The sequence below is a fragment of the Antechinus flavipes genome, chromosome 4 (assembly GCF_016432865.1).
Source record: "Antechinus flavipes isolate AdamAnt ecotype Samford, QLD, Australia chromosome 4, AdamAnt_v2, whole genome shotgun sequence".
Classification (NCBI taxonomy): domain Eukaryota; kingdom Metazoa; phylum Chordata; class Mammalia; order Dasyuromorphia; family Dasyuridae; genus Antechinus; species Antechinus flavipes.
In genome coordinates this window covers 353,106,750-353,122,659 of record NC_067401.1, presented here as the reverse complement: position 1 = coordinate 353,122,659, position 15,910 = coordinate 353,106,750, and the positions used below count along the sequence as shown (strand labels likewise).

Here is a 15,910-nt window from a genome sequence, read left to right as displayed (position 1 = left end):
AGAGGTAAAGAATAATGTGAATTGTCTAAATGGCAAGTTATCACTCCATAGTTTTTTGAAGTATGCTTTTGAACTTATCTCTGAATGTAAAAACAGTTATTTTAAAGAGAATTGACTGATGTCCTTCCAGTAAGATTAGTTTTTGGCAAAATTATAAATTATTTGAAATTTTTTTTGAGGTACATCCTCCCTCCATAAAAAACCCTTTTCCCTTTTGGGATCTTTCCATGTGTAAATAACTTTCATGGTTCCTCTTTTCTTTCATTGTGATACTTTACTAAGACTTTTCCTATTTAAGAAACATTCTATGATCCAAACCTTCCCCCACCAGTTCCTTTAGTACTTTGATGAAATTTTAACCATTTGCCAGGATTTAGGCTTCTTTTCTTTATTTTCCAAGTTTATATAAACTGATGCTAATCTCTTCTATTAGTGTTAATATGTTATAACAAGATAATATTCTCTAATCTCCCACCATCTCTAAATGAAATTACTGTCATTGGCATTAAATGACATATTATGGGGTAGACTAGGCAGTGATGACATCCCTGGAATCATATTTACATACAGATATAATTCTTTTCACATGTACTGGTGTCCTCTGCAGTCAATTTATTGGAATAATAGGCTGCTTCCTTTTGAAGCATTAACTATAGGAGAAGCATCCTATGTCCTAAGTATATTCAGCTTCAAAGCAGATATAGCTGGGGTGATAGCTAATGCTACTCAGGAGGTCATTCTTCAGAGAAAAATATAGTCTTGTCCTGAAACTTTGGCAGTGGTTCCAAGCTGTGCTAGAAAACTGTCTGAGCTGCTTTTTAGTCATCTGTACCTTGGAAGATACTATATTCAGACCTGACAATACAGTTTCTTTAGCAAATATAAAACTCTTTGGAAATATAGCCAGCATGACTTCTGACAAGGGAAAAGGTATACTAACATTGTGCATTCCATTGTTTCCCATTAATCCATGAATCTTTGTAGACTTCACTAGTATTTTTGGACTCGGGCCTCATTTCAACCCTTAGTTCTCATTCTTTTTATAATATTAAACTGTCAAATTAGCCTCTTTGTATTCTCTTAATTAAATATATTAATTGTAGAGTAAGACAGTTGTCTAAGACACCTGTAATTGTTGAAGCTAATGAAAAATATACTTGAAAAAATTGAGAAAAGTATGCAACACATAATTTCAAAATGTTAATGACAGATTTTTCTATATTATATATATTCTTATATTAAGCAATTTCATATTGTTAAAAAAATCTTTTCAAAATAGACTAGTTTAATTTTTTTTAAGAAAAATGTCATGCAAAGTCACATTTTAAAATATGTGTGAGGGAGAAGACAGTGTACATAACTAATTAAATGCAAACTATATACAAAACTAATTTTTAAAAAGATAATTTCAGGGGAGGAGAAAAATAAGAACTGAAGGAATCAATACATTTTCATTTAATTTCATTAATGGAATGCTGAAATGATGGCTATGGTTTTATTCTCTTCTAGTTCTTTATTTTAGCTTATCATTATGGCATAACAGAAATGCTACATTGAAGAGAATACAGAGACAGAAGAAAGAAACACTTGTGATGAGCACATTGCTACTACTGCACTCTCTACTCTTTGAGTATGGATTGGTAATATGTTGACAACAATCATATAACCTAGGGTGCAGAAAATTTGTTCTATCTCCTCTGGGGAAAAATATCTCAGCCCAGAAGACAGAAAACTACTGGCTATTTCAGGAGATTTATATAGAATCTAGAATGATTGTCATACCTCTCTATCTTTCTTTCTCCTGTGCCTCTCATTTTGATTCAGTTTCTTACTATATAGTCTGAATTCTTCTTTTTCCCCTTCTCTTGATTGTTTGCTTATTCTTGTAACAAAATCAGTTACAGAAGAAGAAAAGGGTCTGTGAGAGGAATTCTACCAAGGGAAATGGAGCCAAAGGATAAACAGGAGAAGAAATCCTCAGAAATTCCTTCACACCCCCTCATATTTCTTTACATGCCACCATTGGGAGATTGGGCCCAGATTTAAATGATCAGAAGGTGACAGTACCTCTTTTGTTCTTTCTCACTTATGAATTATTCATTTGCTGTGCTTGGGCAAAATTGAGATGATTGAGAATTTGACCCTCCTAGAAAGATATATAGAAAGCAGTTTGTCCACAAATATTGATAATTTTAATGACCAACAGCTTAGTTACTATAATGTATAGCCCAATTGTTTCAAGTCTGTTTTCTTAAAATGTTTTCTGCATATAAAATATAATTGTGAAAATAGCCAAAGAAAATCTTTTACTGGAATAGTAGATGGATTTTATTTTTAGTTATCCATCTTATCCTTTTTCTCTTTGTTTCTACCTTCTCTAAACTCCTCAAATACATTGTGATTTTATAGCTTTAATTTCCCAGATTAATGTAATACAACCAATGTAGAAAAAATGTTTTAAGATTTTAAAAATTCAATTTAGCATATCAGTGCTAATAATGCCTTAGATGTATTTTCCTCCCTCTAATATTTGAACTTTACCATGAAAGTGGTTCAAATAAATACAATATTCATCTTGTTGTAGGTGGATTTGTCTTCCTATCTTGGTGAATGAAGGAAATAGCTATCAACCTTACCTGTGCTTCATCTAAATTGATGAAAGTGCCCCAAGACAAAGTTTGGTTGTGAGTTAGTTTCACAGATACTTTTCAGTTAATTTAACCTGCCTATAAAGAATCAAGAGTCTATAATACCCCTGGCTAATTTATAGTATTCATCCATATTTAAATAAATACAAAATTATAGAATTTTTTTTTCATTTTTTTAAACTTTGGAGTTGCTTTGTTGTTGGTTTTGTTATATAGCCTTTATATTTATAGGGAATATGACATTCAAATTGTCTGTGCACCCTAGACTCATAGACTTTAAGACTAAAGCCTTAACTGTGTTAACAGTGATAGGCTTTTTTAAATGTAATTATTTCCAAATTTGGCCTATAAAATTTATTGCTAAAACACTCTTTTTCATGTGTCTATTTTAATGTTTCTAGTCAGTAGATATATTTAAAAATGAGTAAACAGAGAATTTTTAGGCAAGAAAACATTGCTCTAATTTAGAGCTTAAATTAGTTCAATAAGAATGATTTGAAAATGTTTTTCTACAGAATGTCAAAATTGGAAGAGACCACCAATAACCTTTATTCCAAACTATGCTTGATTTAGAATGCCCTTTTCACTTTGTCTGAGAAGTTGCCATCTAGTTTTTTTTTTGTTTTTTTTTTTTAATCAAAGACCTTTATTGAGGCATGACCCACAATTTCCTGCACTAGTATTTTTGCATTGCTCTAATTGTTGGTAATTTTTCATTAGATCAATAATACTAAAACCCTTTAGATAACTGAAGGTATGTATAGTCCATTTCCTCTATCTCCATTCCCAGGCCTTCTATTCTTCATGTTAAAGGTACCTTCATGTCTTGAAATGATATAAATATGGCATGTGTGTTGAAACTCTTCTAAATACTCTCTCGTTTATCAATGTGATTCCCACAATGAAAGATAATACTTAAAATGTAGCCAGATTGGGGTAGAGTATATTTCAAAATATCCCCATATGTACATTAATAATGTATTTCCCCCCTTTTTTAATACATGAGGCAAAATTTACTGGACATTAGAATGCAGGAAAAAAGTAGAATTGACAGCATTTGTTGACCAATTAGACCTTTGGCTTATATAACAACAAGAGATTTATTTTGTATATGAAAAATATATTACAGCTAGTTTGCAAGATTGGGGAATTTGAAAATTCTTAAAACCCAAAGGGTACAAAGTTATTTAAAAAATATTAAAAGTTTAGTTCAAAGCTTAGTGTTGTTGTTCAGTCATGTCTGACTTATTGTGAACCCATTTGGGTATTCTTGGGAAAGGTACTGGGGTGGTTTGACATTTCCTGCTCATTTTATAGGTGAGGAAATTAAGGAAAACAAGGTTAAGTGACTTGCCCAAGGTCACACAATTAGTAAGTGTCTGAAACTGAATTTTAACGCAGATCTCCCTGACTCTAGGTCTAGTGCTCTACCCATTGCACCATCTAAATTACCTAGTTTTAATGTTTAGTGTACTTTAGAAAATATAGAAATGTGGTTCAAAGAAAGATTAGATATACAACCTTTGCCTTAAAACACTGAGAAAAGCAAAAATCACATTCATCAAAGCTACTAGAAAAATGGACTAATGAGAAAAATTAAATGGATCCTATTTTCTAGGAAATCTAATAATGGTTAAATGTTTCTTTAATATTTAGAAGGAAGATTAATAGAATTAGATAGAGGGTTTATTATATCAGTATTTCTTTCATGGAATGGGATTATTCATGGTAAAGGCTTATAATTTCTTCTAAAATGTTGCTATGAGTATTTTAGTTTTGAGACAAATTTATTGTCACTTTCAACAAAAAAGCATCTTAGTATTAGACAATTTGTTTTTTTTAATTTTACTGATTCATGCCCTTTGAATTTATTTTCCATACATTGTGGCAAACTTTATTTCTGATTTCTTGCTTGGATGCTGTATATTTAATACTTAGTAGTTATCCATCTTTGAAAGAAAAAAATAAAAAAGGGAAAAATTCAGATTTATATAACCATTTCTTTGATTTTTAAAGTCTATCATAACCTACTGTTTGTTAAATGTGCATTATATGTTAAATAATAAAGGAGATTATGGTGAAAAATTATATTTCTGGAGCTTAATTTAAGAATACCATCTTAAGAATGGGGTAACTAATGTGGAGTAGTGAATAGAGTACTGGGCCTGGAATTAGGAAGACTTGAGTTCAAATTTTGCCTTAGTTTCTTACTAGTAGTGTTCCGCTACTAGTAACATGGCAAACCATGTTTTACCCTTGGTTTCTTGATCTATAAAATGAACTGAAGAAAAACATGCCAAACCATTCCATTATCTTTACTGAAAAAATCCCAAATGGAACCAAAAATTGTTGGACACAAATGAAACAAATGAACAACAAAATCTTAAAAGAGTTCTATGTCTACTAATTTAATCTCTTTATAAAAATAATATGATATTAAGTACTATAATTGTGCTTAATAATGACAATTCTTAATATGGTGGCTATCTAAATATTATTTCCTATGAACATTTATCTTGTTATAGTTGTCTTGCACTGCTTCAATATTGGTAGATTAACTGGTAGATTCCTAGATCATATTCTTTTCTTTTACTTAATGGCAAGAATGGCATATAATTATTTGACTGGTATGGAAACTTCTGGTAAAATGGAATATAATTTCTTCAAACATTTTATCAAAGGAAGAAAGTAGTATCTTTCTTTATAGTGAATATGATTGTTTGCATTAATCATGGATGATTGTGACAACAGATTCAAATTAATAGAACACCTTTAAATTGTTTGAAGTACTTTCCTCACAACTCTGTGAGGTAAGTATTGCTAATATTAGCCCCATTTTACAGATGAGGAAACAAAAGTATGCTTACGTGTAAAGTAGCTTCCCTCAAGAATTATCAACTGAGACATCAAGGAAGAATTTGGGGTTCAGAATTCATACTTGCCTATTTTCCCTTTGTTCATAATCTCAAGAATCGGAAAGGATCATAGAGTTAAACCAAAACATGAATTATAGTTGCCTCTGTAATTATATAACAGAGGTCATATAGCCTTTGTTTGAAAATATCCAGTGAAGAAGACCTCATTATCTTACATCCTGCTGTCCTTAATTTTTTTTAAAAAAAGTTCCATTCCACTTTGGGGAGCTATGATTTTTAGGAAGTTTTTCTTTACAGTAAAACTAAATTTGCCTCTGTTTAAATTCTGCCTATTGTTTTTAATTCTGTCCTCTGGGACCAAACAGAATAGGTCTGATTCCCTTTTTACTTTACAACTCTTCACATATTTAAAGCTTTTAGTTTCTTCTCATTCATTCCTTCACCTTCCCATTTCTCTTCACTGGTTCCATAAACATTATACGTCATGATCTAAAGAATTTTCACTTTTCTATTTATCCTATTTTGTTTACTCTCTGCCTCTGGGTCTCTCAAACATGGTACCCATATATTCATATCTGAATATAATATTTCTGATGTTATTTCACTACAGCAGAATTTAGTTGGATTATCACTGCTGTAGACTTGGCTCCTAAACTGTCTCAACATAGCATACTTTTTTGGTTGTTGATTTTCTTGAGTTTGCAGATCATTAATATCTTTTTATATTTATCAGAGGAATTGAAAAGAAATCACATTTCCTGCATCTCATGTTTGAAAAGTTGATTTTTTGAACTCAAGAATAAAACTTGACTTTTATTTCTATTAATTATCATCTTATCAAATTTGGCCCCAAAACTATAGCCTTTCATACATCTTTTTACATAGTTTTGTCAACGAATGTGTTTATTAACTATTTGTCATATTACTGTGTATTCCATAAATGTAATAAGGATGCCATCTACATTTTTATTCAAGTAACTATTATAAATAAGCATCATAGAACCAAAAAAGATCCCTTGAAACTATGTTTATAACCATCTTATTTTTATTTACTTTTTTATTGAAGCACATTATTTTCAAAACATAGGCATAGATAATTTTAACATTCATCCTTGCAAAATTTTGTGTTCCAAATTTGTTACCTACCTCCTACCCCCTCCTCTAGATGGCAAGTAATCCAAGATATGTTAAACATGTGCAATTCTTCTATATGTATTTCCACAATTATCATGCTACACAAGAAAAATCAGATCAAAAAGGAAAAAAGTGAGAAAGAAAACAAAAAGCAAGCAAATAACAACAGAAAGAGTGAAAATACTATGCTCTGATCCACATTCAGTTCCCACAGTCCTCTTTCTGGGTACAGATGGCTCTCTTCATCACAAGACCATTGGAACTAGCCTGAATCATCTCATTGTTGAAAAAAGCCATGTCCATCAGAATTGATCATCATATAATTATGTACAATGATCTCCTGATTCCATTCACTTCACTCAGCATCAGTTTATGTAGGTCTCTTCAGGCCTCTCTGAAATCACCCTGCTGATCATTTCTTAAAGAACAATAAAATTCCAGAACATTCATATACTATAATTTATTCAGCCATTCTCTAATCGATGATCATCCATTCAGTTTCTAGTTTCTTGCCACTTGCCAAAAAGGGCTGCTACAAACATTTTTACACATGTGGGTCCCTTTCCCTCCTTCAAAATCTTTTTGGGATACAGGCCCAGTAGAGACACTGCTGGATCAAAGTATATTCACAGTATAACCATTTTATGAATTGATACAAAGATATTAATATGTACCCATTAAATGCAGCTATTCAGAAATTTTAAGTACATATAGTTATAATTTCTTTTAGAGATCTGTCCATCTTGTCCACAAGGATAATGTTTAAGAGTTTATCAAATGCTTTATAAATGTAGGTGTATGAAATATCAAATGCATATATGATCTGACTGTTTTGTTATTCCCTTATATCACTCAAATTATATCCTATCCATTCCAGGAACTCCTGTGTGATTTTTATTTATATCCTGTAAATTTGTCACAAGAGCTTTATTTAACATTCTGAATATCTTCATTACTTTATCTTTTAACATCAGAGAAGTGGAGCATAATGTCTATCTTTAAGTCAACTCTTATAAGCAGCTAACAGTTAACCCTGTGATCAGCCAGTCATCTTTTATTTTAATGATACATTTCTTTGATAGCATTCTATATTCTTCTTATACTATTGAATTCTGTATTTGTATGTGTTTATAACATACTCATTTCCAGTATTTACTTCTCCATTGTCCATTGGCTAATCCTCAATTTCATTTCATTTACAACTGAAGTATTTAATGACTTATGCCCTACTAATTAATCTAGACAACATTTCACTGCAATCTAGGAATCCTGTCTTAAAAGAACAAATAAAACAAAAATGAAGTGAGGTCATCTAGAATAACCTGATCTTGAAATCATGCTGAGTTCTTTAAGACCGCTGCTTCTTTTTCTACTAATTTCAGTAGTCAACAAGCATTTCTATTTACTAACCATGCCTTTAACTTCCATGAGGGAAGTTTCCCAATGTAAGTTAGCTCCTTCACTGAAGTTTAGAGAATTAAAGAGTGGCCTAGGTTTAGTGCTAAACCTGGATCACATAGTCATTAAGTATCAGAGACAGGATTTGAACCAAGCACTTTTTGATTCTGAGGCTAGTTCTATAACCATTACACTCCACAGGCCCTTCTGCCTTTAATAAATATGTTCCAATATTTTGTCAGGAATATATTAAGTTCATAATTTGTAATTTGCAAATTCAATTCTTGGTACAATATTGGTGCTTCTTTAGATCCATTACACCTCTTCACATAACGAAGAGTAATCTTTAAAAAAAAGATTACTGATAGAGACTTACCAATTTCCAATGATTCTTTTGGTACCTTGTAAAATTATTCACTTGTTCTTGGTAACTTGAATAAATCAAGAGCTTTTATATACTTTATGATAGTAAGAATGTAAAGTTAGAACTAGAAGTACTTTTGAGATAATTTGATTTACAGATGAAGATACTAAAACTAAGACCCTACTTAATTTTCCTAAAGGCACATATACAACTTCAGTAGTGTAAAATTGCTTCAAGACTTTTGGGACACCCTGAGTAGTAAAGTGGCAAAGATGAGATTAAAACTTAAAATCTTTTCAACCAAAACACAAAGCCTCTGTCAACTTTGTAAAACTCTAGTTCTTTTAAATCTAATAACTTAGATTGAAATCAAAACACCATATAAATTCTTTGATACTCAAAAAAGTCTAACATAATTTTCTTTCTTTAGTAATGTTATATTGTATGTCAGAAAACTCATGAGAACAGAAAAGGAGAAAACCAACATGTCAGATATCATTCAAAGAATGATATTCTAAGTTTGAGGAAAAATATAATTTTCATTATACCAACATATTTATGTTTTAATTAATAAGGTACTGTGAATTTTAAATTAACTGTTCTGTATTGTTTACCTGGTTAAGAGTTGTTTTGAAAATCCTATTACTAACAATAGCAATAGTTTCTAAAGGAACAGTTGCTTCCCTTATTGAATTGGATTAAATTATGCAATATTGAATTTTATTAGATAAGTTAACTTTTCAATGAATGCTATGCCTATTCCACAAATAACAGCTATCAATAGGTGATTAATATTAAGGTGACTTCAGAGTAATTAATGGTTAAGTTAGTTTCAGGCCTACATAATCATCTAATTAAGAAGTAGCTGAGTATAGAGAGTCTCTATCACCTTTAATTTGGCCACAGTGTGATGAATTTTTATTTATTTGATTAGTTGTGAAACAAAGATCAAAAAATTATTATTGGACCTCTTTCATTTTCAGCAGTGGTAGGAGTAGACTAGCAAAAAGGGGTTTTAGAAGCACCAAGAATCACCCAATTTTTCAACTTTGAAAACATATTAAGTTAACTATCAGTATATTAATCTTTCTCTGGTAACCAGAGAATTAATATATTTTTGCAAGTTCCAAGAAGCACCACCATCAATGTTCTTACAACAAATGAAAGCTAAAGATAAAAAGAAGTATTTTCCAAATGAAGAGATGGCTTACAGCATCTCCTTAAAGATGTGAAGAAGTTGATTGAATTGATTTCATATTTTATCTTGCTTTATTTTGTAGAAATATCAATTATAGTTCTAATAGTGGTGTTTTTTAACTATTATTTTTGCTATGCCTTCTCTGCACATTAGTTATATATGTATTTCTTTTTTCAGTGTTTGCTGCTTTATTAAGATTTCCCAATACTTGTTCTAAATAGCCAATTTTATTTGTCTTTTAAGATTATTTTTAAAGAGACATTTTCATTTAATTATTTTGTAAATCTCCTCATCCAATCTAGAAATTCTTGTAGTAATTCCATTATCATTTCTGAAGGTCTATTTTTTAGCAGTATTATTCCTTTTCAAAGACATTTCTTTATTTTATCCTATAGTTTTCATGTTATTAGAGATCAATCATGTAGTTGATAGTGAATTAGACTCAGAGTCAGAAATATGGATTTAAGTCCTGTTTCTGACATATCAGTCAGTAATCATTTATTTGGTACCTACTATGCGGCATGTACTAAGGTTAGATTAACTGAATGGGCTTTGATCCAACTATTCCTTTAGTTATCTTGTTGATTCTTATATGAGATCTTTATGAATAAACATTCTGAGCAAATAAAACTGAACAAAATGCTTTAGCCATTCATATTATGTTAATATGCCATTTTACCTATTAACTCCTTTCTATATGGAAAAAAAAGCTTCAATTTGTTCTCTGATAATAGAACTGGATTTGCCAAAATATTAATAATATATTTTAATAACTAGTTATGATTTATTAACTTAGATCAAAATCAGAATACCATATAAATTCTTTGATACTCAAAAAAGTCTAACATAATTTTCTTTCTTTAGTAATGTTATATTGTATGTCAGTCAGAAAACTCATGAGAACAGAAAAGCATGTTTCATTCCTTGTACAATGTGCCCTACAAGAATGGTGAGCTTGTTTGTTTGTTTTGTTTTGTTTTGGGAACTGGTGTTTCTCCCAAAGATACCTTGGAACTTTAGATCCAGTGTTGTTAGTCACTGAAGTCCATGCTGTCTGAATTTAAAGATAAGGCTAGTGAAAAGTTGAAGTAAGGATTCTTTAATTTCAGCCAAGTGACCATTTGAACCTTTGAAAAATATAGTTTTAACTTCTGTAGGTTTGATGGGGCTTTCAAATAAGAGAAACAATAGAAAATCTGCTTCTATTAAATAATTAGAGGGATATTTAAAAATTGAAAATTATTTTTCTTGATTTTTTCATTAATAAAATAGAAAATCAGCCAATTTATAAATCATAGTGACAATAAATCTTGATGGCAGCCAAACTGAGGGAGAAAAGCAATTCCATGCAAAAATAATGAAAATAAATAGTATCTTTTAAATAAAACAGGGAATTATTAGTACTGAGATGAAACCATACTAAATTGTACATTATCAGGATGTAGCATTAAAATAACATTACCATAAGACAAATATGGTCAAATTAAAAATCATAATTTTAGATTTATGAGCATGAATGTTTCCTTTGAAAAGTGTAACTGTGTTTGTGCTACTGCTCTTGAAAATGCAGGTACTGCCAAAGTTGATCAGTTTCTCATAAACTCTAATTTTCCTGGTCACCTAATAAAGAATAAAAAGGAAAATTTAAAAAACAGAAAAGGGGAAAGAAGGGAATCATTTGTTCATTTTCTACTTTTTTCTTTATTATAATATGATACAATAATACATCACAATAAGCACTTATTAAGCACCTACTATATTCTTTTATCTGTGCTAAACACTGGAGATACGTGTAAGAAAAAGGAAAACAGTCCCTTTTCTCAAGGGGCTTATTGTCTAATGGATGAAAAGCAGCATGCAAAAGGAAGCTGCAAAGTGGAAGGATGGAGCCACCATAAGGGAGGGGGCACACGGACATCATCTTTGGTAGAGTTGAAAACAAGCAGAGATGCAAAAGGAAAATAGAGAGTTTCCTTGAAAGGCTAAGCCTTCTATAGCTTGGGAAAGAATTTAGTGCTCCAATCAGAAAGAAGAATAAGCTGAGGGAGTTAGGAAGGTATTAATAAATAACAGGATGGTGCAGTTTCAAGTTATCAACTTAGCTTGTATGAAATACTATGTTCCATGAAGTTCACACCAAACCAGAGCTGTAGATGGAAAATGAAGAGTACTTATTATTTCAATGGATAGCTGATATTATTCCTCTTTCAACCTTGTTGTGGATTTTCCCTGGATTTCAAAACTATACTCCTTCTATGACTGGCTCACAATAGAAGTTCTTCAGTTTCTGGGGCATGCTCACTCTGGTATATCTCTCTGCAAGACACACCCCTTTCTTCTTCCATTGGTGAGTTCTGAGTTTCTCCTAGACTTTCCATTTTGTGGAGAGCCAACTTGCTCTTGACTTTCTCTGATCATCAAACCATGCTCCCATACTGGGTACCTTTGTTCTCCCAGCTTCCCTTCTCTACTTTTTGATTCCCTTTTGCATGTTGTTTTCCCCTATTAGAAGGTAAGCTCCTTAAGGTTAGAGACCATCTTTTTTTTACTTGTATTTGTATTCTCATTGTGTGGCACGAAGCAAACTTATTTCCTCCCTTGATTCTTTGACATATCATGTGTACCACCCACTGCACTGATGCAGATAAGATTTCCTCCATGCCTTTTTGTTCTATATAATATATACCCATATTTATCCATACATCTTCTAGTTAGGACAAATGCAACAAATTAGAGGGTTCCTTTGGAGAATGTTATTGTTCACTTTCTATCTCTTATGACCCACTTTTATATTTGACCTATTTCCCTTTCTGATCATCTGTTTCCTAGAGGACATTTTAATACCACTTTGGGGCACAAATCATTATTGTTAACATGATACAGTGTAGTTTTATCTATTGTATATCTTCTCATGGACCCATTTCAATCGACTGTAATTTTTATTCCTCAAAGATCACAGAGTTCCATGATCCATGATCATATGCTATCACTAACAGAATATGGGTTTAGAAAATGTGTTAAGCCAGAGAAGCTTGGGATCATTGAAAGTGCTAATTTCCCAAATAAAATACTTAATCTCTCTTTTCCCCCTTAATATTCAATTCTGGATCCAGCTCATTCTCCATCTGTAGGGTTTGTACAAGATGTATGTATTCATGGATGACTCAATGACTTGCCCATCCAATTGCATATAGTGGTGTGAACAAGAATTCTTCACAAATTTCTTTTCTTGTGCTATGGATTATTTAGCCAACTCTATTTGTTTAGTCATGGATATCATTAGAAGGCCCTGTAGTAATTGGGTCTTTGATACTAACTGCACAATATCATCTGTATATAAGAACATCTCGAAGTCTGTACCATCCATATGTGCTCCTTCTCCTGTTGAGGCTCTCCACAGGATATACTTCCTGACAGCTGCTTTTGCTGTGTTCATCTTCTTAAATGTTGTTTCCATTCTTTTATATGGAACATCGAATGCTGAGATGTCAGAACAAAAATGTAGTGGTTCCATTGCCTCCAGCCTCTTTTTCTTTCCCAATTCCTCTTCCACATCCCCAACAAATTGATATTCCTAAAATAACAATCTAATGATGTCCTTCCTTCACGAGGTTCCAGCACTTCCCTTCTGCCTGTATTTCTTTGTTTGACATTTTAACTCATTTTTTCCCTGCATCCTTTCTTCCATATTGCTCTCACATTATTCCTCCTCATGTACTCTGTATTTCAGTCAGTTAAATTGGCCTCCTTTCTCTTTATCTAACAAGCCATTCCTCTTATATTCTCAGTGCTTTTTCATAAGCAGTTATGTGTATGAAATGTTCTTTTTCTTAACCCATACTTCACAGAACTCATAATTTCTTTTCAAGCCACAACTCAGGCAGAACCCTGACAGAAAACACTCTCCAATTGTTAGGGCTTCCCCCCTATTTAAATTTAATCTCTATGAACTTGGGAGTTTTCTTGGCCTTTTTTCCTTAATAGGATATAAGTTCTTTGTGGAAAGTGACTCTCTTATTTTTGTTTTTAAATACTCTGTGACCATCACTCTGCCACGTTGCATGTACCCAATAAATGGTAGTTGAACTTTATAGTAATAATAAATAGTTGGTGGAGAGTAGAAGGAACTGTTATTATCAAGATATTTGGGTTCAAGATTCTGATCATGTTTATTCTAGTTATTTGTCTTGACTGCTTCTTGTCTCTCTTTTAGGGAATATTGATTTTTAGTTAGACTGTATAGGTTACCCTCTGTATGGCAGTTGGTCTGCAGTTTGGGGTAACTGGCCATTTCTCCATAGAACTGATTTCCTTAATTCAATCTGTGGGAACTGTACTGAAAAGAAAAGGAACATTAAAGAAGGAATCTTTGCTGCGAGTGGGAAGGAATGTGTGGCATGATGATAGGGGATATAAAGGAACTACTCAATTTTTCTTTGGCTTTTTTTGTCAAAGAGAGTAATTTTTATACTAGCATAGCACCAAAATGGATACTAGGGAGTTAAAACACAAGGTAAGCAGAAAAAAGAGAAAGGATCATTAGATTCTCTTTGGTGAATTCAAGTAACCAAAAAAGGTGAGTTATACCTCAGAGTGAAGAAGAAACTTAAATATTCATTTATTAAGCCCCTATCGATGATCTTCAAAAGATAATGAAGAAAAAGATATGTTATTTTTTTAAAAAAGGAATTGAGTAGGGCTAATGTCTGGATTTTCAAAATAAGGAATAACATATTTGTACACTGGAGATTAATGAGCTTGACTTCTTTTTCAAGCCACATTCTAGAACACATTATTGGAAAGCTGATTAGTGGAATTATAGAAAAGGCAGTAATGATCACAAAGATAGAGCATGGCTTTTTAAGCAAAGGTCAGCAAGACTAATCTCTTTTCCTTCTTTTATAGGATTCTCAGACTCTGGGGAGAAATGCTTTAGATTTGCTTTACTACATCTTAGCATAGCTTCCTTTTAAGGTTTAGTTCAAGTGCAACATCTCACATCAAACCTTTCATTATTTCCTCAGCTTTTAATGTCATTTTCTCCATGAAATTACATTTTCTTTATTTAGCTATGGTCTTGTTAAAGTGTTTGGACTTTACTTTCTTTATTTTTATTTTATTTTATTTTACTATATAAACTCCTTGAAGGAAAGGACTGTCTTTCATTTTGTTTTTATATCCCTACCATAGAGTATAGTGCCCTGTTCAGTGTAGACGATCAGTAAATATTTGTTAAATTGACTTGTATTAAGAGTACATTTGGGAAAATTTGGAACTAATTGAATGGCTAGACCTAAAAATCATCATTATTATTTTAATGACAATGTGAAAAAAGATTTTTAGTAACATTCTATGTTTCTATTTCTGGCCAGTGCTATTTAACATTTTTATAAATCATTTTTGGGGATTATCTAAAAGCACTAAGAATATTCATATTTTATGGAGAGGAGAAGTCTAATGAGGACATGAGAGTTGTCTCCAAATATGGAGTAGTTGTCAGAAAAAAACATGTTTGGACTTATTAATGGCAATGGTTAAAAAATATGAAACCTAGAGTTACTATAGAGATGAAAAAAATCTCTCTGTGTATGTTTATGTCTGTATCTATGTGTCTGCATGTCCGTGTCTGTGTATGCATTTGTATATGTGTATGTGCATCTATCTACCTATTTTTCTATCTACCTAATTCACATATGGGTTGGACTAAGTAGATCTTCAAGACTGTTTCAACTTTGAGAATTTTTTTAAAATCTAAGAATAATCAGGCTTATTTGAGGTTCACAAAACTTTAAGACTTTCTACAAAATCTTTTTCTTCTTCAGTGCTCTTCTGTTTTGAGAAACAAACATTATTTAAAATCCTAATTGTTAAGAGGTGAGTTTATATTTTGAGTTGGTATTATTGCCTTGTCTGCCATGTTTCCCTACTTTTTTAATAGATAAAATGTTTGATAATGAAGTTAATTGCTGGTCTCTTTAGGTATCCTGTGGTAGTTGTTCTATACCTATGAAGTTTTGTGGGAAATGGTATTTTTCTGAGTAAATATCTTTTTCTTTATCCATTTTTCATTTCTTAGCATTACCAAGTTTGATTTTTTGTTGTTATTTAGTTGTTTCCCTCATTTTGGGTTCTTCATATTCCCATTTGGAGTTTAATTCGCAAAGATACTGAAGTGGTTTGCCATATTTCCTACTCCAGCTCATTTTAAAAGTGCAGAAACTGAGACACACAAGGTTAAATGACTTTCTCAAGTTCACAAAACCTAGTAGGTGTCCAATGCAAAATTTGAATT

General features: G+C 31.7%; 1 protein-coding gene across 1 annotated transcript in view; it reads left to right on the top strand.

Moving 5' to 3' along the window:
• The window catches only part of PRKN (parkin RBR E3 ubiquitin protein ligase), a 1,934,491-nt gene that overhangs the window by 111,393 nt on the left and 1,807,188 nt on the right, over positions 1 to 15,910 (top strand). The window lies entirely within an intron of this gene.